This window comes from Hoplias malabaricus, chromosome 1 (assembly GCF_029633855.1).
Source record: "Hoplias malabaricus isolate fHopMal1 chromosome 1, fHopMal1.hap1, whole genome shotgun sequence".
In the NCBI taxonomy this organism is placed as follows: Eukaryota; Metazoa; Chordata; class Actinopteri; order Characiformes; family Erythrinidae; genus Hoplias; species Hoplias malabaricus.
Genome location: NC_089800.1, coordinates 13134756 through 13152822, shown reverse-complemented (window position 1 = coordinate 13152822; position 18067 = coordinate 13134756). Strand labels below are relative to the sequence as shown.

The following is an 18067-nucleotide window of genomic DNA, read 5'->3' as shown; positions in this document are numbered from 1 at the left end:
TTAAGTTTCTCCATTTTCAGGACAATGTTAGTTTCCTATCTTGCTGTACAGGACATAAATTATGCACTCATTTTGTATTATATGAATCTACAGTAAATTTAGGGGTGCAAAACAAGAACTGCTCATTTTGGTTCCAAACTATTATTAATATTTTGCTGCAATTTTATGACTTAATACTGAATTAAACCCTTACTGAACATGTTAAAGCAGCACTGAAATAATAAATGTGCTGGCATTACGTTGGTAGATTTCAATTTCTTTTGTTACGTACTATAGGGCTGCTACAAATGTCAGCACTGAAAATCCACTTAGCCTATTCATGGTCTTTCATTCATCTCAATGCCGTACATAAGCTTCAAATAATATTTGCTTTCATAAAACAAGGATATAATTCAAATCCAGCATCCATCTAATCCTTATCACATTTAAACTAAATTTTTAATCAGTCTCAGACATGCTTAAATCTTTGATTATAAACACACGGTCTGTCTCTGCATAACTGAGCGTGTACAGCATGTCCACCGCACTGACCTTTTCCCTGCTGTTTCCTGCCCATGGCTCTATGAAGGCTGCATCAGTACGGTTCAACCGCAGAGGTCCACAGAAGATGAGGAAGGCGAGTAGAGTGTATTTGTGAGTAATGCTGCTTCATAATTGACATTTTTACCATTTTCTTATGATAGTTCTTGAGATAATTTATCATATTTGAGGAATGACAGGCCAGAGAAAAATCTCCTCACATAGGTCTATAAAATAGAAAATAAATATCATATTTTAGACCTATATAGCAAAAGCTGCCCAAAGAATGTTGTATTTAACAAAATATTATTATATGAATATATATCATCAGAAGGCGGCACAGTGGCGCAGCAGGTAGTGTCGCCATCACACAGCTCCAGGGACCTGGAGGTTGTGAGTTTGATTCCTGCTCCAGGTGACTGTCTGTAAGGAGTTGGTGTGTTCTCCCAGTGTCCGCGTGGGTTTCCTCCGGCAGTCCAAAATCACACGTTGGTAGGTGGATTGGTGACTCAAGAGTGTCCGTAGGTGTGAGTGTGTGATGCCCTGTGAAGGACTGGTGCCCCCTCCAGGGTGTATTCCCACATTGCGCCAAGTGATTCCAGGTAGGCCCTGGCACCGTGACCCTGAATTGGATAAGCGGTTACAGATAATGGATGGATGGATGGATATATCATCAGTTTAAGTGACTACTCATATTTCATTTTCTTGCATTCCTTTCCAATGGCACAGTAATTTTGCCAAATGCTTAGAGTTATTTAAAACAACATAATCAGGATCCGTATTTGTTGTACACCCTGCCAACTTTAATCATAAATTCTTGCTTCTCATATCATCACTGTAATAGCCAACAGCTTTATTGAAGATCACATTTTATGTTTGCTATTGTTGTGCAGAGGAACAATCTACGACAAGGCTATTTCTGACACAGCCTGATTCACGAGGCCATGCGCTTCCCTCTCTGTTCCACTTAATGTTTACACATCCTGGAGGGTCAAGGTGGTCTCTATAAACAAATGAATCATGTCGATTCACCACCCATGGGGAATTCAGGCAGTCTGAGGACTTTTATGAGTCACAGGGCTTCTAAATAATGCCACCACTGAATAATTCATCTGGCCTTAGAATGGGAAGTGAACAAAAACGTTCCCAAATGAATTTATTATGCAAGTGGTATGTCACTTTGTGAGATTCAAATGGATGCCTCTCAAATAAAGAACAATATATGTTACATAATCTGCATTAATCTAATGCTCCTTTCAAAAAGGAATTCCTTTATTTTACTTGATGCAAAATGCTCCATCCCTGAGTAAAGGCGTATGCAAAAATGGTCATAAACAGACAACGGAAAAGGTCACAGCAGGAAAACTGAAACCAGCTGTAATTCAGTCGAGTTGCTGGATGTAGTGATCCAGAAGAAAACACAATAAAGGCTGCAGACCTGTCAATAATTCAGTCTTTCATATCTGTCCCTGTGGCCACAACTGCATTCAGGTGAGGTAAAAGGCTCAAAATAGCAGAGTACAGCCTCATCACTGAAAATGCCCTGGTACCAAAAATCTGATGATGAGAGAGAGAGAGAGAGAGAGAGAGAGAGAGAAAACAAGAGAGAGAGAGAGATGTATGCTGAATAAAGAGAGAAAGACCTGGACAAGGTGAGAGTCAGGGAGAGACAGAAAGTAATTGATGAGGGACAGAATGTGGAAGAAAGACTGTTAAAGAGAATTAGAAAACCATAGGACGCAGCAAAAAAATTAATAGATAAAGGGGCACAGAATTATGAGGTCACCACACTCCGAATACAATACAGGCATACAGAAGGATAGAAAGGATAGAGAATGAAAGCAACAGTGAGAGAGAAATGAGGGATAAGGCAGAAAAGGTGTGAGATAAGGGGAGGAACAGAAAGAAAATGAGAGGAAAAGTAGGAGGGGAACTGAAAGAGAATAGGATTTACAGCAAAATCAGAGGTGGTCTGTGAGAAAAAAAAGAAAGATACGGGCAACAGAGAGTGAGAGAAAACAAGTGAAAGAGAGAGCAATGGATTGATAGCAAAGGAAACACTGACTGAGAGAGAAAAATATGTAAAAGGGAAAGGAAGAGTGAATAACAGTGATAGAAGGGCAGGGAAAGAAAAAAGTGACAGAGTGAGAGAGCGAGACTCTGAAAAGGAGAGAAAGAAGTAGGGAAAGAGTAAAGACCAAGGACAGAAAGAGGGCAACAAAAACCGACTGAGAAAGAGTGAGAGTTAATAGAGAGATTGAGTGATAGTAAAAATAAAAAAGGTAGAGATAGTGAGGGAGAGAGAGAGACTGAATTATTCACTTCATTTATTGGCTAGTCCTGTAAACTGTCCCTGCTCCACTCTGGCAGCGCTGCAGTGAAAATATGAGCACGTACAACACGACTAAAATAGGGCTGCGTTAAAATTTTCAGCCTTCGCTGCTTCACTGAACAAAACTGAACACATGCAGTTCTGTGCATGCACCAATGCTGCACAGCACATACAAACAGTTAAAAGCATGATTAGATGTCACTACATCTCATAGAGTAGTTTTCAGTCCTGCAGAAAGAAATCAGACTTTTGAATAACAGTGACACCTCCATTAAAATGCCTGTACACGTCCATTAACAATTCCATACATCTATTTAGATCCAGCTGTGAAAACGTACTCAAACAGTGTGCTCCTAGTCATCCCTTTAGCTCAGAATTCTGAGTTGGAATATTTCTCTGAGAGACAGGTAGATGTTATTCTGCTAAACGGGGTATATTTGTCTAAACAGAAAGGCCCAGGATGTATAAGGTGTGTACACCAGTGGTCAACACATACCTCAGACTGAGCTATTTGTATATTCGTGGCCATTGATATCTCCAATTATTGCGAATGTTACTTTATGTAATGCCCTCATATGATAAGCAGCAGAAGTCACACACACACACACACGTCATGTGCAATGTGGAGTTATAAAGTGGAATTTTCCAGAGAACAAACAACAGAATCTTATCAATACTGGAAAGAATTTGCTTTAAAAGAAAAAACACATTGTCGCTGCAGACGACACACATTTTCGTTTTCAAAACATTAACAGTTTTTACATCTAAACTAACTGAAGGGCCAACAGTTGTGTCGCATATGAACTGCTTGCGTGTCAGTGTGGCATTCCCCAAGCACAGGCCGTCAGGATGAGTGGCTCTCAGTGGCAAAGCGTGAGGATCTCCTGGCACTGCTGAGAGCAGTGTGTGTGTCAGTGCGTGTTGTCCTTCTTTCCGTAATGCAGCGATGCAGGCTTTTCACTGAAAATCACGCTAACTGATCAACATGCTGCCATAGAAAAGATTACCGCATGTCAACAAGGCCATGATCCAGAGTTGCATAAAAGCATCACAAAGTGCAATCTGTGTAAGGATTTTTTTTTCAATGTGAATATCTGCTTTTGTAATTAATATTATTCATTCATTCATTCATTCATTATCTGTAAGCACTTATCCAGTTCAGGGTCGCAGTGGGTCCAGAGCCCACCTGGAATCATTGGGTGCAAGGCGGGAATACACCCTGGAGGGGGCGCCAGTCCTTCACAGGGCAACACACACACTCACACATTCACACCTACGAACACTTTCGAGTCGTCAATCCACCTACCAACATGTGTTTTTGGACTGTGTGAGGAAACTGAAGCACCCAGAGGAAACCCACGCGGACACAGGGAGAACACACCAAACTCCTCACAGACAGTCACCCGGAGCGGGACTAGAACCCACAACCTCCAGGTCCCTGGAGCTGTGTGACTGCGACACTACCTGCTGCACCACTGTGCCGCCCTAATATTATTCACATTATTATAAATAGAAAAAAAAAGTTTCAATTATCCTGTTTGAAATGACAAATTGAATGTATATTAGGTAAAACCGTTGTTCTATTTGGTCTAGGTTTACATGCTGAATACATGTGCTAACACACCAACATGCATTATGTAAGATTTATGTTAGGTTCGGTTATTCTGATGTGAAAAACTCAAAAATGCAACATGCAAAATAAAAACTGCATTAGTAAAATGCCTATTGCAAGCTTCAGACATCAGTGATTTAGCTTCAGGGGCCATAAGCAGCATTAAACCCTGAGTGGATAGCAAATAAACCCACATAACATTACTATTAGAATGACAGTTCCAGGTTTATCTTTTTCCAGTAAAGTATTTTAACATTTACATAAATATCAAAATGGGCTCACATAAGAATCTGAATAGCCACATTCATTCTTAGTAAAGCAATGCTTTCACAGCACCTGAAAATGAATAATAAAGCCTCTGTGCGAGTCCAATAACGCAGGTGTCCCAGTGAGGAAAAGGTTTTATCTTTTAACATCTGTAAATCGCTCACTCTCTGCTTCTCCATATCTCTTTGCATGCATCCGCCTGCATCTGATGCCACAGAGCTATTTAATAAAACACTTGGAACCCAAAACATAACACGGAACCTGATGGGCACCTCTGTAAGCACCCAACTCTTAAACATCAACACTCATACATAACCATCACATGGGCTATTCCAAACAGGTCAGTACCGTGAGCAACATTCAACCTTTACACAAGGGATGAGACACAGATTAAGTGAGCAGAACATTTCTGAAGGACTCTAGGGTAGAGATGGCACAATACCACATTTTCTGTTCTACTGCAGACAGGAAAACCTTGAGTAACGCCAGACACTTTATTTAATATTGGCTTATACGTGCATAGCTCAAAAATATTAAACTGTAAAAGTCATTTGAACATAATGGTTATTGTATTTCCCAACGTTAAATGTCTGAAGCTGTAAAAGTTACTGTCAAAACAAACTAGTATTATTACATCGAACTGAATTGAATTGAACTGCTCTACAGCTCTATTACAGTAGACCACTAAAGAATGCCTTGACTAAGGCATTTAGTCAATTATGTCATATTTGTACATCCATAATATCAGCAATAATAAACTATTCAATATGGCTGTTTGAACCGCCCATTCCAATGTGGGGTCAGTGTGTTCATGCCTCCTTAGGGGACACTGTCCCATTTTGGTCCACTGTGACTTGCATGTGCCACACACTCACACGCTCACGAGGGAGTTGTTGAGCTCTGTGGTTGCCCGGGTGATGGAGACGACCATCTGCGAGGCGGCTGAGACAGAGGGAGTGAGTCACAACTCCAGAACACCAATACGATTCTCTCTCTAACACAAATATATATATATATATATGTGTGTGTGTGTGTGTGTGTGTGTGTGTGTGGGTGTATTCAAGGTTGTTGTATACTCAATAGACAGTTGTTAATATATACATCTTTCATCTTGTTGCATACCCTTCAAGTTATGTTTGAAAAAAATGCACATGCAGTACATAAGCTTAACTTGAAGGGTATGCAATATTTGTATATTGTTTCATATATTACCAATTTACTATTGAGTATACAACCTTGAATACACATAACATAGGCTAAATTTTACCAAATGCATTCAATTTTACTCAAATACACACGATGAAACCTGACAAGTGAAGAAGCACAGTTTCCTGCAGTAATCATTCTAAGTTAACAACACAGCTTCTCCCCTGTTATGAGCTGTCATCCCTATCTTCCAGCCTGAATCTGTGCTGTTTCTCTCTGGCGATGGAAGGCGCTTGGTTTATCGCCCACAAGCGACACGTGATGAGCTCCATGCCTTTGAGTCAGACGACAGAACTGCAACAGGCTTTTCATGATTCAATGGAGGAGCATCACTTTAACGTGCAGGAGACTACAGAGGTGGCGGACAAAGATGACAGCCAAGAGAAGGGATGTGATATAAACAGAACGATCTGTCTGAAAAGCCCTGCACAAGCACAAGATAATTCAGAATATGGGTCAAAATTCTTATCATCTCCAGAAAAAAAGTACACGCCTAAGACTTCAATCCTAGTATACTAGAAAACCTTTGATATTTACTTTTTTAGTTCCAGGTATTCAGAAGCATCTTCTTGTGCTAGTGTTACTGATATTACTGCATCAGTGGTGTGTTTTAATAATGTGTGTAAATAAAAAACAGTGTTGCAAATAATCTGTTGCATGTTGTTCTGCGATGGACTGTTGCGGTCTCCAGGGTGTGCTCGCCCCCCCACTCAATGATTTCAGATATGCTCTGGAGCCGTGATGATCCTTACCAGAAGAAATTGTTCAAATCCATTAACTCCTATTGCTCACTTTTTAATAAAAAATCGAATTATTTTCTTAGTTTATCTAAAGGTATGACATCCAAAGACTTGCCGTATTGTTTGGAGAAAGCAAAACATAGAAATGCTAATGGTCATGGTATTTTCACAGATTTCCTCTATATCAGTCAACCTATATACAGGAGGTCCTCGGGTTACGTCAGTCCCGAGTTACGATGTTTTGTGGTTATCTCCCATTTACTGTATAAAGCCTTGTTTCGACTTAAGTGGTTTTGCGTCGTAAACGCGAACATCGTGTTTGGTGTGTGCGGCGGAAGAATACATGGTTATTTGGCTCGGGACTGAGGTGTTTTTTTGATAATTACTGTGTTAGGATAGGTGTTAGGATAGGATAAATGCTTACAGTATGTTATTTACGTACAGTATGTACGTATGTTCCGACTTAAACCGAAAATCGGTTTACGACGCGACGTAGGAACGGATCAACGTCGTAAGTCGAGGACCCCCTGTATCGTCGCTCTCCAATGACAAACGCATACAGTATCTCCAATTTCAATAGAATTCAACGTAAGCAGATTTTACTAAAGTCAGCACTAAATCTAACACAAAAATCCTAAAAAATCTGCGGAAAACCTGAAGGAAAAGGCTGTGGAAAATCTTTATCAGTCATTTGATGAAACTAAATTATTCTTTAACCACATTCACAATTTAATGGAAGAACATCTTACAGTAATTTCACACAATAAATTATTGCCCAGCTTATTCACACCTTCCTCAACTTGTACAAAGATCTATTGAAAACAACATGAAAAATGGCAGCTTTCAACTTGGAACTGTGAGATGTGGAGGCAGGGCTGTTGGGTTATTTTAAGATTAGCCACTTCTTTCCTGCTCAGCTGTTCTGGGTCCAATTCAACAGAACCAGGCTTAGTGTTATGTGTGGTACAGACTCGCTTTAAGTATGATTTGCTCTTAGAGAGGATTATATAGAATTGCTCATATAGAAAATGATGTTTAAATGAACATCTTGCTTCAAACACACATCCACAGCAGGTGTAGTAGTTGGGCAGTTAACAAAATAACAGACCCAGGTCTTTTACACAGGGCTCTCTGGGATCTGAGGCTGTTGAGACATCACATACAAACAGCTTGGTTTCTCTCTGACAGACAACACTTGTGGGGCTTCTGGACGGACCAGCAGACAGCTGGGAATTCTGGCTTTCAGCCAGACTATCCTTCATCATAGCATAGCCACTGCTACCCAGACTGACCTTTGGACCTCTGTGTGCATTGTGTGTGTGTGTGGGTTGTGTCTGTGCCATCTTGTGTCCTTGTTTTTGTGTTCTAGTTGTGACATGGTGATACAACCATAAATAATGATATTTATGTTACCTTCCTATATTTCAAGGCGGAAAGGAGATTTCAAATAGCAATATTACAATATTATATTATAAGTCCAAATAATGCTAAAGTAAAACGTTTAGTGTGTGCATAATGTGACAACGTAGACACAGTAGCCTGCTCTACAACAGCTTTAAAGCAGAAGATGCGTAAATTGTAAAGCAGAAAGTGTTTTGCAGCAATAATGGCAAAAAGGTGAAAAAATGTTGGGATGTTCATTGCGGCAATACTAGCGTCATTATATAAACAATGACAAAAAACTATTATCTAAAGGAATCATTGAGATTCCCAGGTGTGCAATCTTTATTTACACAGTGACTCTAATCTTCCTACAAACACACATGCATGCATGACTGCATTTATCTTCTGTGCAAAACTGTTTTTGATTCAATCTGTCTGTTTCTGTGGTTCCCCAGATTCTTTTATAAAGAGGTCAAACCACCAGCTCCATTTAGGACAAACCCATTCATGTCTCCAGCTTTCGTTTTCTTCTTCACCACTGGAACAAGACCAAAAGGCCATGGTTTTGTTTAAAAAGCCATGCAGTTAGTACTCCATACTATTATTTACACTGCCTATAGCCTATGTGCTGTTTAAATCAAAATTAAAATAAATAATAAAAAATCAAGTGATGTATTACTTAAAGCAGGGCACATTTTCTGATACTGAATTTATAGTCTTCAGTAGATTGAAGTTAAATACATAGACAGGTGGAGATATTCTCACATTCCCAAGGATTGACCAGAATTTTTATAAACATTGTATTTATTAGTACAATAAGGTATAAGAGGTTTTAAAACCACCATCACCGTAGCTAATAATGTAATTGTAATAATTAGTAATTGTAGTAATTGTAATAATGTTATTGTAATGTTTGGGACCAAATCATATCCTTGATCTTTTATATGCTGTCAGTTTTTTTTTCTTTTTTAAGAAGCGGTACACACTACCTAGCGTAGGTTAAATTAGGGGTGGGCAATATTAATAAATATTATTGTTATTGTATCGGCTTACATTATGCCATATTATAATACATTTTTTACAATCATATTACATGATAACACTACTTTAACAGCAAGGAGTTTAGTTAATGATGACAATTACTGATTACTTTTAAAGAACAGATTTTAGGGTGTATGTACACAGATCAGCCATAACATAATGACCACCTGCTCGTGTCCATTCACTCAGCTCCACTGTCCACAGGAGCACTTTGTAGTTCTACAATTACAGACTGGAGTCCACCTGTTGCTCTGGATACACTGTTTATACCTATTAACTCCACATGTCCACCAGAGAACAGGTATGATTTGGATGGTTGATCATTCCCAGTGCTGCACTGACATGGTGGTGGCGTGTTAGTGTGTGTTGTGCTGGTACGAGTAGATCAGACACAACAGTGCTGCTGGAGTTTTAAAGCCCTTAGTGTCACTGCTGGGCTGAGAAGAGTCCACCAATTAAAGCTGATGAAGCGTCCTCTGATTAAGGACTAGAGGATGACAGACACAAACTTTTTAGCAACAGATCAGCTATTACATCTACAAGGTGGACCAACGATTATAGATCGGTATATCGCTACTTGCAAACCATTGAAACTGAAACTGCAGTAAAATAAATGCACCATCAAACAACATATAAAAAATAAAGCATGGCCTACTGCTGAAAATGCTGCTGCTTTAGAGCAGGACAGAGAATAAATGAAACAGTGCAGGGTAATTGGTTTACAGTACTACAATGAGGATCCCCCGACCCAGATTGTAAGACTGTAGTTTACTAAAGGAGTCAAGGTACAGAAGGATCAACAATTTTGGCGCTTCCGTGCAGTGACATCGCATCCTGTTGGGCAAGCCCACAGCTGAGCCACAGTCTATTTTAAGCCTAGCACAATCTCAAGATCTTACCTCCTATTGTTAAAGCCACCTCACACTTAAAACAGACAAAGACCACAGACACTTTACGATGTTTTGAAATACACATGAATCCAGTGTAGATGATATAAGTTGATGATGATATCACAGGAGCACACGGCTATTGCTGGAATATGAAACTATTTGTATGCAAGGTGTAAACTGGAGTTATTCAATCAATCAAAATTTATTTACATGGCGCTTTTTACAACTGACGTTGTCACAAATCAGCTTTACAGAATTAGTATCAGAACAGGTGGCAATGCAAATCAGAAAGCCCCATGCGAGCAAGCCAAAGACAACAGTTGCAAGGAAAAACTCCCTTAAGGCTGGAAGAAGAAACCTTAAGAGGAACTAAGACTCACAAAGGTGACCCATCCTCCTCTGATCAAACTACTGATAGAAATGAACAACATCACCAGTTAAGTCTATCATTATGTTATAGTGTAGTTATTAGAGTACAGATGTAAGTATGATGGAAGTAATGGGGATTAATGAAATAATAATAATAATAATAATAATAATAATAATAATGATAATGGTAATAATGGTGATAGCGGCATCAATCTGGGGCCACAAAAATAGCGCTGGAAGCATCAGTCAGAGTGTTGCTAATCCAATTCCATTTCTACATCAGTGTAATCGATGAGTAATGGTGAGTGGTCCGAGGCTGGCAGCAGTAGACGGAGGTGATCTGGTCATGTGTGGACCGCAGGAGAACCCAGCAGACAATCTTCCATCAGTGGGCCTTTTTGGAAGGAGGGAAACATATTATATGATATAATATTGCCATATTTTATTTACTGATCAGAGCATAGCCCAAAGAAATCTGCAATTGTGGACTGAGGGCATCTTAACATGTTAGAGGGCCATAAACGTAATAAAAATGTTAAAGGGAGTCATAAACATGACTTAAACCTGACAACCTAGACTCATTACTTTTTCCTTCTCGAGGCTTGGGAGTGGGTGTGAAGCCAAGAGACAACTCTACAGATTATAGAGAATGTTTTCTACTGTGAGATGGGAACATTTGTAATGTTGTTGATGTAGATGTAAATACATCAGACCACAAACAAGTCCTAGTTTTCTTTGTATTATTACATCTCTGTGTGGAGTCAATCACACACAAATGGCAAATTCCACATATACTCGACTCCTTTATATAAACCGGTGTAGCATTTGCATATAACCTATGCATATCCACTTAATCATCTCTGGATGTTTCAAAATGTTTTGATCTGCTGTTGGCTGAATCCACAGATACGAGACCTCACTGAATGTTGCATTTGCGGTTGACAGTGTACACGACAGCATACACAAGTATAATATCATAAATAATTCTATTCCACTGTTGTATTTATAGAATGCGTGTATAATATGGCATGTGCTGTCCAAATAGCAACAATTTGGCCAAAGGGGAGGGGGAATAACCTTGATCAGCCTTGCTGAAGGCAGCTTGGCTTGGCATTGATCCTGATACTATAGATTTGACTAGGACATCGCTGGGCCTCTGGGAGTGGAAATAAAACCAAAACCAAAACTTACCCTTATCTGGAAAATTCTGAGAAGGTGGATGAGCGAAATTACTTCAATGAGTGTAAGCAACTTTGCTCTTGACTTTAGGGAGCTCTTAGCGACGCTAGTTCTCCTGCAGGTTATTCCAACCCTCGGGTTACAGCAGCATTAAGAATTCACTCTGTACTTTTGCATAATTTACCATCAACACACACAGGGAAATGACTCAGCTTAAAAATAAAGACAAAGAGACAGCTCTGGGACAGGAAGAGAGAAGAGGAGGGGAGAGAGAGAGAGAGAGAGAGAGAGAGAGAGAGAGAGAGAGAGAGAGAGAGAGAGTTTTAATTCTCAGATGGCCACAGCTTGTAATCTGTTCTAAAACTGTCATTTTCATGAGAGGTCTGTTTGCAAACATATCAACCATGTACAAGTGTGTGCAAGGTTTCAATCTGTAGTATTTTAAAATATAACTTAACAGCACACACACAGAGGTAGTTAGTATCTTTTTAGCCAACTATAAGCATCTACAGTTTACCTACAACTCTCAAAAGTGACTGTAGTTGAAAAGGTTGACTAAACTGATATTGTACACATTCATTTCAGAAGTCACAAGATATTTCAGAGAAACCATCTCAGAATCTCAGTTCAAATTCCAAATTGTTTATATTTACAAAATAAAACTTATTTTGTTAATCCTTACACATTGAGAAGACTATTTCACATTTTAGGTCTGAACGAATGTGTATTTGTCATGAAGCAGTCACTGGGAAAAGAATACGCACAAATGAGACACAAATGAGTAAATCTACCAAAGAGGCTGCTGGTGTACAATAGAAGGGCTGTCCCAGGGCTCAGAACTCAGTCACTGCATGTTTTTGGTATTACTTTGATCATGAGGAAAGGAAAACTAAATTCAACGAAGGAACCTCTGGAGAGTAGTCCATGACTTTTTAAAAATATGTCAATAAACCAGAGCACTAGCAAGGCCTTAAATACTATCTGCCTTATAATTTAGGATCTAGCTAGGAACCCTCTCATTCATACACTCTTCGTTACAGCACAACTGCCAAACACGTCTACTAAATTTACTTCATCATGAGCACTGGGGGCAGGTCATGCAGAGAAACAGATGGGCTACAGAAACTGCAGAACTACAAGCTGTACCAGCTGTTTACGGCAAGGGGATTAGATCAAATGGACAGTGAGGATAGATATAAGGTAGGTACCTGATAAAGCTTCATTGTCTGTAACCACTTATCCACTTCAGGGTCACGACTGGTCCGGAGCCTACCCAGAACTGGGCGTCAGGCAGGAACACACCCTGGATGGGCTGCCAGTCCATCGCAGGGCACTAGACACATGTGTGGGCTTTTAGAATTTATGAGTATGCATAGCAAGCATTTTACAACACCTTCAAACATAGCCAATCACAAGAGTCCTTGATTGCACATTTGTTGATTAGCAAACGATCAGCAAGGTCAACACCAACACCCAGCACAACCTCTTCACACTTCTTCCATCTGGCAGACTTTACAAGAGTAAAACAAAATGCACAGCCACACGCAAACGAATTTTACGTTATGCAGCTTGTTGCACATTTGCACAGATTCCACAAACCAAACACTGCGCAACTGTATATGTAGCTCCTGAAAGTACCCTTTTTCTCAATGTGATAGAAATATATCTGTACACTTGTGTAAACTCTACATATGGTAGAGATATGTGGATATTTGTGTATATTCTAAAAACACTGTCTTTATGCAGGCAACATGCTGCTACTGTACAAAAGCTGATACGACACAGAATTGTACATTGTATCTTTTGACTGATTTCATTCATTTCATTGTGAAGTGTAATTGTGTCATTCTCCGTGCATATACCAATAACATTCCTGAATATTATTGGATTATTATGATCTGACATGTACGACCCGAATAGTTGTCCTGGTGATAATTTCATAAGTATTTAACTTGTCTTTTGTTATAAATAAACAATAAAACAAACAAATAAATGTCAAATATCATGTAATATAAAACATAGCTGATGTTTGAGCCGGTGAAATCAATTGTGTGTGTGTTTGTTTTCTAAAAAGTGAATATTTTAACCATAAATCAAACACACTGGAAACTGTGATAAAGCCAGTGATCTCATGACAGGAAACTTCATAGTACTGTCCCATCCTTAAGTTGCTTTCCTCTCCCCTCCAAATCTCAAATTCCATAGCAGATAGAGCTGCCGCTGCCCCGTGCTCATTGCGGCCACTGATTCCCAACAGATGGTTTTGGTTAAGGCCGTGGCCCGCGGAGCTGGAAGGCAGCCAGCCAGAGAGGTGATTCATGACACTGACTTGTTACACCAGATCTAGAATAGGAAAGAAAGAAGAATCCCCAAGCTGTGGACAAACAAAATCCACAATCTGAGAACAGAAGGGTCTTCAATAGAAGGTGCGCCATGTTTATACTTGCTATGAGAACCTACAGTAAGTGGGTTAACCTGCTGAGTCAATCCATTAGAAGAGAGTCTGACATAAACCTCATTTACTACACGTTCATTGACCAGGCTTGCTGTTTTCAGCCAGCTGTCATGGGTAAAGGTGGGAGATGTGGGGCTGTCATTCTGAGACAAGCCTGGAACAACTTCAAAGAAGAGTTGGCAGTGATTAAAGGACAGGCAGCCTTGTCATGAAAGCACGATTAGATTATTTGAAAGGATTTATTACAGAGAACAGTTTGGGCTAATACAAGGTACCACATTTACAGAGGCTCACCCATGCTGTGGAGTTGGACAAATATTCCCATCAATTTGCCAGCAGCCATAGCACCTGAACATCAGGAAATGCAAATCCACAGAAGCTAAGTTAGGTTGGGTCTGGCCTGTACCTCAGAAAGCTTGAATGGCTGCTGGACATGGTGCTAACGGGGCCAGCAGGGAGCACTGTCCCTGTAGTATGTATGAATTATAAATGGCCGAATGCAGGGACAAAGATACTGTACTTAAACAAAAGTGCCCTCCTTCAGATGGAACCTAAAGATCCTGATTCATAAACTTGGCTTGGCATTTCCACTTAGAGAAGTAACATCGTGGCAATGTCCTGCTAAATCTGCCACTCTGGCCACTGCTGGCCCTATAAACCTTGCAATAGTAAAAAAATATATATTTGGCCCAGTCATGTGTGGCTGTGGTACTGGTGCAAATAGGCTACCGCCCCATCACCCAAGTGCATGCTTCACACTAGTGGGATCTAAGGCAACCCCCTAATGTCCAAAAATATATATAAAGTGCTTTGGTGGTCTAGAAAAGCACTACATAAGTGTATCTATCATTCAATTATACAGACAATATTTGGTTGTCAGGATTTCAGGCTTCTGTGTCAGTTTACAGAGATGATAATGACTCACTATGATTCATTAACTGGGACAGAAATTCCCACCAATTTACAACACAGTCACATTCAGTTCACCTCTTCAATAAATTTTATTAAAATAAATAGAACTGCATAAAATGTATCACCATCTCTGTTTACAAGATTTTTAAAAAATCTGTTAATATTTAATCAGCTTGCATTAACATACTGATACATCTTTCTGAACACCATACTATTAACACACATCCTCATTTAGCAAATGGACTGTTATTCAAATTTTGTATTCTATAAGAATCTTCTAGATAACACAAATGAGAATGATGATGTGAGAACACATTATTATAAATAAACTGTGGATGCAGAATTAACCAACAAACAAGAGGAAATATTGACTGAGTCGTTAAAGCTAGCCCTACACCCAGGATGATTAATACATTTACTGTATTTATCTGGATATGTGATCTTAGCTTGCCTTTCCTTTTCTCTATCACCATCCCAAAGTTTCTGACAGTCTATTTCCAGCCATTTATTCACATTGCATTCTTTAAATAAAATCTCTTAACTACCTGTGTCATTTTTAGGCTGTCTCATAGTCACTGTCATTTATTTCTTGTCTTTTGCCTGCAGTCAGTCTGCCATGGCTCTGGCAGCTCAGATTAAGGCTGTGAGGCCTGCATGTTACATAATGGAGAGGAAAGCATTAGAGCACGCTGCTTTAGAGCAGCATGAGACCTTTCCCCCTCCCCTCCTATTCCCTCTTTTCGCCTGGCAACACAACCGACCCTCTGGCTCTCCAACACACATACACACACACACACACACACAAACACACACACACACCCAAAGGACAGCACATCAGCCCAACAGAGGCAGGATTGATCACAACTGTGCAATCAGAGATGCACACAAGCCCTTCAGTCATGTAACAGGCCTTTACAAACAAACAGCTCACGCGGACGAAATTAAAATGAGAAATGAGACAACTCAAAATGAAAGCTCCAGTTTATAAATCAGTGTTCAGAGCTTGCTAAAAATCATCTTCTTAGACTTAGACAGAAGAGTCCCCGGTATATTTCTTTGATTTGCCGCCCTGTGCTTTTTGGCTGAAAAATGTCAGCCTGAATAGGTGGATATATGCAAATGAGAAGGATTCATCACACCACAGAAACAATGAACTCAAACGAGGGCTGCTTTTGCAGCTTAAGTTCTATATATGAATTTTGTGAACTGATTGCCAGATTGTATCCAGCGTCCTGGAATGTTCCATTAAGACGGACATTTTTCCAGAATTCACCATAAGACAAAGCTGTGTTATAATTCAGATAAATGCCAAACATCTCACTGTTGAATTATACAAAGAAGTGAAATTACTACACTGCGTTATTATTCTGACATGTTCAATGCTCTATATCACTGTTACTATTCTACTGCTGAGAAAATATATTAGTTTTATTACAACTAGCAAACCTTATGCATCATTTAAAAACAAATCCAGAAAAATATTTATTTTCAACAACTTGGGTCCAACTGTCAATCATCATTATATTTAGTGGCCTATGGTCAACCCCTGTTCATATTGTGGTCACCAGAGAAACATCTGATGTAATTACCACAAAGAAATTCTTCAGTTATCTAGTTATCTCCTTGACTGGTTTTGTGACATGGAATACACAGCTGAGATAGTAAGTATAATTTAGTTATCCTTTCCAGAGTGTCATGTGGCGCTTCAATGAATAATCAGATAAACAATCAATCACTATGTCTGCAGGTCAATCTGTTTTATGTTACTGTTGGAGTACATGTGCATTAATCCAAGGACATTTCAAGGGTAGTTGAGCTAAAGCTTAGAGAGTCAACCAGTTTCATTTAAATGACAATGAGTAGGCTAAAGTTTCTTATTCAGTGTATTATAATGCGTTTGTGTGGCGATCTACAACTCTATCTATTAAATACAATACTGACTCTTAGGTCCATCTTACAAAGCAAATGAGTTTGACCCAGATTGGTAGCATTTTTTAAAGTTGTTTACAATCACCAAAAAATGACAAAAGGCTGGTTATCTCCAGTGCAAAAAACTGCGTGGTGAGCAGAGACACAGGCCCAAGGTAAAAATGAATAATAGCCCATTTGTACTGGTCTGAATCCCATTATCTTGAACAGCGAAGCCATCAGGACACAGATATACAAGCAAATCCCTTTTACAAACATTAGGTCTAAGGCAAACAATTTAGTTCACACTGTTTCACAATGAAGAGGCCGGTATTGTTTGAAATATGGCAATGTAATCAAACAGTGTAGTTTAAAATGATTCAGCAGGTGGAAATATTGCCACTAAAGACCTCTAGATTCTGTAAAGTGATATGGTATGCAAATGTTTCCAATGTTTCCAAAAAAGCTGAACCTGCATGGCCTCACATTCAAATGAACAAAAACATGAACTCTTTATATGATATTGAGTTTATATAGAAATGCACATACTAACCACAGCCAAAAGATAAGACTCATGAATGTCATAATTAAGATATCACCAGACCAGCAAGTAAACAATCTCCTAGTAATACACATGAAAGAAAAAATTAACAGATGGTGACAAAAAAGGTTTACTCCGATCAATGCCCAAATCTGCTGGGACAGCTGGCTAAAACTGCAGTCCACACAAAACCGAAACAAATAAATGTCCATCATTCCTTGTAAAAATGCTGCCAAATAGCATTTGCCCCAACAAGAAACATAATCAATTTGCATAAAAGAACTTGCATAAAGCTGCCCAAAAATTCCTCACAGAGTATTTGGCCAAAAGCTAGCTAATATTATTTGGTTGTACACTACCTGAACATTTCTCAAAACCATTTGCCCAAACACTGACCACAACAACTACCTTAACTTTACCACAACGGTCTGCTGGCACTCCCACACAGGAATCCGTATAATGCACCACACTGCTACCAAAAACTGTCACCCACACACGATGAACACACCATTGTCCACCACACCAATGGAGTATTCCACAAAGTTAGCCAAATAACTTAAGCACAAAATCAAGTCTGTCCAAGAGGAACACAGCTGAGAGAGATCCCTCAACTTTAGGCTTAAATTAGCTGGCTTACTGAGAAATCCTTTTTGGTGGAATACCCCCAAGACAATACAAACACACCATTGTCAACTACAAAAACATACTTCCAA

General features: G+C 39.4%; 1 protein-coding gene across 3 annotated transcripts in view; it reads right to left on the bottom strand.

The window, feature by feature from the left end:
• The window catches only part of asap1b (ArfGAP with SH3 domain, ankyrin repeat and PH domain 1b), an 80546-nt gene that overhangs the window by 59246 nt on the left and 3233 nt on the right, over positions 1-18067 (bottom strand). The window lies entirely within an intron of this gene.